This window comes from Drosophila innubila (genome assembly GCF_004354385.1).
Source record: "Drosophila innubila isolate TH190305 chromosome 3L unlocalized genomic scaffold, UK_Dinn_1.0 0_D_3L, whole genome shotgun sequence".
In the NCBI taxonomy this organism is placed as follows: Eukaryota; Metazoa; Arthropoda; class Insecta; order Diptera; family Drosophilidae; genus Drosophila; species Drosophila innubila.
In genome coordinates this window covers 207,054-213,130 of record NW_022995376.1, presented here as the reverse complement: position 1 = coordinate 213,130, position 6,077 = coordinate 207,054, and positions in this window count along the sequence as shown.

The following is a 6,077-nucleotide window of genomic DNA, read 5'->3' as shown; positions in this document are numbered from 1 at the left end:
TTTACACTTTTAATCAACTCCCTATATCGTAATAAGTATAAAACAACATTTTAAACTTGATTTTGAGAACTTTAATTTTTCTGTAAAAAATCATGTAAAGATCAAGAAATATTTTGACTTGTAAAGTTGTTAGGTCAGAGACGTGAACAACTTCGAACGGTCGTAACTTTGACAAAACTTACGCGATTTTCAAGCGGAATGTCATTTTAATCATGAATTGTCTCCAAAATTTATTCTGCGCTTGAATTTTGTTCATTTAGAAATGTTTATTATTTTTCAAAAGTCATAGTCATGGTTTCATGTTGATGGTAAGGGTCCCCCCTTAGGATTTTTAAAAATTCAAAATTTTAAACCTCAAGTTTACACTTTTAATCAACTCCCTATATCGTAATTAGTATAAAACAACATTTTAAACTTGATTTTGAGAACTTTCATTTTTCTGTAAAAAATCATGTCAAAATCAAGAAATATTTTGACTTGTAAAGTTGTTGGGTCAGAGGCGTGAACAACTTCGAACGGTCGTAACTTTGACAAAACTTACCCGATTTTCAAGCGGAATGTCATTTTAATCATGATTTGGCTCCAAAATTGGTTCTGCATTTGAATTTTGTTCATTTAGAAAATTTTATTATTTTTCAAAAATCATAGCCATAGTTTCATGTTGATGGTAAGGGTCCCCCCTTAGGATTTTTGAAAATTCAAAATTTTAAACCTCAAGTTTACACTTTTAATCAACTCCCTATATTGTATTTAGTATAAAACAACATTTTAAACTTGATTTTGAGAACTTTCATTTTCTGTAAAAAATCATGTAAAATCAAGAAATATTTTGACTTGTAAAGTTGTTAGGTCAGAAACGTGAACAACTTCGAACGGTCGTAACTTTGACAAAACTTACGCGATTTTCGAGCGGAATGTCATTTTAATCATGATTTGGCTCCAAAATTTATTCTGCATTTGAATTTTGTTCATTTAGAAAATTTTATTATTTTTCAAAAATCATAGCCATGGTTTCATGTTGATGGTAAGGGTCCCCCCTTAGGATTTTTGAAAATTCAAAATTTTAATCCTCAAGTTTACACTTTTAATCAACTCCCTATATCGTAATTAGTATAAAACAACATTTTAAACTTGATTTTGAGAACTTTCATTTTTCTGTAAAAAATCATGTCAAAATCAAGAAATATTTTGACTTGTAAAGTTGTTAGGTCAGAGACGTGAACAACTTCGAACGGTCGTAACTTTGACAAAACATACCCGATTTTCAAGCGGAATGTCATAATAATCATGGTTTGGCTCCAAAATTCATTTTGCATTTGAATTTTATTCATTTAGAAAGTTTTATTATTTTTCAAAAATCATAGCCATGGTTTCATGATGATGGTAAGGGTCCCCCCTTAGGATTTTTAAAAATTCAAAATTTTAAACCTCAAGTTTACACTTTTAATCAACTCCCTATATCGTAATTAGTATAAAACAACATTTTAAACTTGATTTTGAGAACTTTCATTTTTCTGTAAAAAATCATGTCAAAATCAAGAAATATTTTGACTTGTAAAGTTGTTGGGTCAGAGGCGTGAACAACTTCAAACGTTCGTAACTTTGGCAAAACTGATCCGATTTTCAAGCGTAATGTCATAATAATCATGATATGGCTCCAAAAATTATTCTGCAATTGAATTTTGTTCACTCAGAAATTTCGAAAATTCAAAATATTAAATCTCAAGCTTTTACTTTTAAGCAACTCCTTATATTGCAGTTAGTATCAATTGAAGAAAAAATTCTTGAAGAAAAATTCAAACCTCCATAACTCTGTCAATTCTGAGACGGTAATCAAGCTTAATCCCATTTTAATCATGGTTTGGCCGAATTAAAACCATTTACAAAGGCCAGTTGTCAGCATTTAAAGTCACCTGTACTTATGACCACAATCAAGCGGATTACGAATATAATTCATTCAACGACCCAAATTTCAGTTGGATATTATTCAAACCTCTTGTCATATAAGATGTCAACACTTTTTTCGTTTTCACCAAATCTTTTGCAAGTTATACACAATTAAAATGCTTTGATTTCAATTTGCAATGGTAGAAACTGGCAATTGTAGACGATGATTAAGTAAAGATCTGCAACAAAAAGGCGGTCCAAGTATCTTATGCTTATTTGGCCAGAAAAAGAAAAGAAAATGATATACTCGCAGTAGTAAGAAGAAGTTCCATATAGTTAGCCAACTATCGAAATTCAGCATGTGTGAATTAGTTGAGACCAAAAAGATTCAAAGAAGAGGCAAAGGGAGAAGTACGAAAAAAAAAATGCTACGAGCTTGATTACAAAACTTCGACAATTTGCTACAGTTTGAATTGAAGAGAAACACTGCGATCCGATGTAATAGAAAAGCCTTTACGATGATGTATGATATTTGCTTTGATTTCGGTTTTGGGTTTTGGGTTTCACGTTTTGCCGCATTGCGAAAATTGCTACTTGGTAACATGATGAAGATGATGATAATGATGCTCAAAAATGGCGGATGTGCATACATATATAAGATATTTGGCTTATGGTGTAGTGAATCCATAGGATGTTCTTTCCGGTTACTTAGCATATTCGCCGTTTGTTGATTGCAACTCTATGATAATTTCCAATTCTTGTTTTTCTTGTTGTTTTCCATGTCTTTAATTAACTTCCCTCATCTTGTGGCTTTTGTTATTGCTTTTTGCTTTGCATAATTGCATTGTTGTTGCCGAAATCATCATTAGAACTTTTATTTGCACAATAATCAACTGACTGCAGCTGCATTGTCTTCTTGTTTTCATTGCAAAGGAGCAAACTTAAAAAATACAATGAGTATTCAAAACTGCTGCTGAAATGCGTTTATCAAGTTGCGGTCTGTTTAGGTGCAGTTTTTGTTCATTTTTTAAGGAAAAATTTAGTTTGAAAAATGTGTGCACAGAATTAAATACTAATGTAAGAATAAAAGTCTTTTTAACGTTGCATCATCGAAATTAATAATGTTGAATTCAAAAAGAAGAAATGAATAAATCTAGAGGTCAAATCAAAATGACAAACAGCTCTTTCTATACAATGATATACACAAATATATATGTATTTATACAAAGATTGTTTAAGTCGAGGAAGTGCGTTTATTATGGATCAGTGAACTTTACAAGTCAAAATTATTTAAGCTAGCTCAGAACCAACATTTTATTGTGTTGCTCATTATCAAATTACAGCAGAAGTTAAGTCAAGCTCAGTCAGTCAAATATACACTTATAGAAAAATCGAACAGGTAAAATTTAAACAACTCTATTTCTTTCTATTCAATGCAATAAAATTAAATAAATATCAAGCTTGTATAAATATAAAAACTAAAAAAAGAAAACACTTCAAATCTAAAATACCATATTTATTTTTATTTAAAATGCGGGAAAGTTAATTAATATGTACTTAAATTGAATTTGTGTCGTATTTATTTTTAATATTTTATTCAAGTTAAGATAAAAAGTTTATGTAGATAAATTTCGTTAAAATATATTAATGTTAAAAAACTTTCTTTTCTACGATTTTTGCATATAAATTTAATATGAAATATATACACATTTTTTATACATTAATATTTTGCGTACGCTTAAAATCCATATTGAACTCTAAATCTTAGTTTAAAGTAGTTAAAGTGTGTATAATAAAATTTCAAAGCATTTTTCTATCAGTGTATATAAATAATTACTTAATCATTGTTTTGGTCACGTATATAAGCCAATTTCCTAGAGACCGACAATGAAGGAGACGAAGAAAATATGGAGCCAACTCCATCACCTCTATCATAAGTAAAAGTCAAGGTTAATGGTTTCCTCTGCACTCCTCTCCACTTTGTGGAGTAAATGATTCGGGGACTGTGGCACATGTTGTGACGACCACAGGGTGTTACAGTCAAGGGCAAGATTCGATATTTAACGGTGGCAGCGAATCGAAAATAATATAAAGTAGCGTGTGAATCAAGTTAAAGTTGAAGTTCATTAAAATATGGTGGCTCTTCAGCAACACTCCCATATATTAATTACATATCACATCAGTCCGGCTCAGTTAAAGATCAGTTATGAAATGTCTTGTGTGTATCTAAAATCAAGTCAAAAGTATTCGACCATTTTTAGCTGCAAGTTTCAACTCATTTTGGACTTTTCTTATTGGCAAGTTGCAACTGCGCTTATTAAGGGAATTTCTCACAGATCAAAAAAATATATAATAAAATAAAAATAACTGGAAAACAGCAGTTGCCAAACTTTGTTGTTGTTATACACATAGTTGTTGTTGTTATTGTACTGTAATGCTTTTCTCGAAGGTGAACCACAATGAGTTGCAGTCTCAGTTGGAGTCTTATTTTGAGTCCCAAGCTTAGCCTCAGTTACGATCTCAGTCTGATTCAAAGTGTTCCAACTGAAGCGCATTGAAAGCCAACTAAAGTCTACATCTTATTGCAGCCACTGTCGATATATTTATTTCTTGGTTTCTCGATTGCTTCAACCGGATTGCCACTGCACATCTTGAAAGTGAGCGGCTGTCGCTCCGACTACTTTTGCAGCAACAACAAAAACCGACGACAACAACAACAACAACAGATAGCAGCATCAATTCTAGAGCGAATGTCTGCTGCAAATTTATTGCTGCATTTGATTTTAATTAGTTTAATTTATGCTGATTCATAATGGAAATTTTATTTCTATTGCGGGGGTTAAAACGTTAGGGATTTGCGTAATTAAAGTGCTTCATCAGGCTAACGATGTCTAAATTTGATGCTGATTCTTCTTAAATAGTTGATTATTTATTTAGCTTAGTTAGGTTATTTGGCCCAATCCTTCCTAATGAATCATTATAATAAATACATACGACAGTATTTTTTGTATACTAAAAATTAGTTGGATTTTTTTATGCTTAAGCTAGACATTATCTTCATTTACTTTTGATTCTGAATGCTCATTCATTTTCATATATAAGAGCGTGTATTTTAAATATTATAATAATGCTGAAAAATAGTGGAAACCTTAATACTTAAGGCAGACACTCTGTTCATCATTCAGTTTTAATTCAGCATGCTCTTTCTATTTAATATGGTTTTTACTTAGTTTTAGGTTACTAATTTGACCCAATCCATCATAATTAACCATTTTTATATGTAAGATGGTATTTTTACAATGCTATAACGTTGCAGGAAAAAATTTCAAAATTATTTGTACTTAAACTAATCACTTTACTCTGCATTCAATACTGAATTCTCTGCGTTTAAATAGCAAATAAAAGAAGCTATTCCGATATTAAGTATTTTGTAACATTTTTTTTACTCTCACTTTTAATCAATCAGTTGCATATTGCCCAGTTTGTATGTTTATCACTGCTAACCGCCACTAATTGTAAACATTTAAGTTCAACATACGAGTTCAGCAATTAAATGCTTTAACAGTTTACAGTCCAATCAAGTTCGTTGCCTAAGTCTTTTGTTTGCGATCACAGACCAAATGAAAATTTGCACTAATTTTTAGTTTGGCAACATGAAATACGCCAAAAACATAAACAAACAAAAGCCACAAAGAAAACAAAGTCTTAGCCGTGCGAAACTGTGGCATCTTCAAAAAGCGCCAACTACTCGTACTTATTTACCGATAGCGATGAATGAGAAGAGTTAAGAGATAAGATGGGTCCAACTGAAGAGTCGAACAAGCACCAATTGTACAATGATTTAGTTACAGTTAGTTCGGCAGCAGCTCGTGTTTCTCCGCCGATGACGAAGCCGATGAGCATTCTCTTTGGCAATGCGGCGGCGTTGGATGCTTTACCTTCGGCATCGGCTTTCGATTTGACGATGACGATGACGCTGTGCATTTTTTGTGTGAAGCTTGCTCTTGTGTTTGCCCCTAGCCGACCGACCTGCTTTTGAGTATAAAACTAAAATTGAGGCGAATTTTTTTCTAACTTTTGCATCAACTTCAAACGCGGCAACACGTGTAGCTCGCAGCGCGACATAAAAACGTTAAAGTACTACCAATAAAAAATTTACAGTGCGACAAAGTGCGTGGAAACTTTAAAAG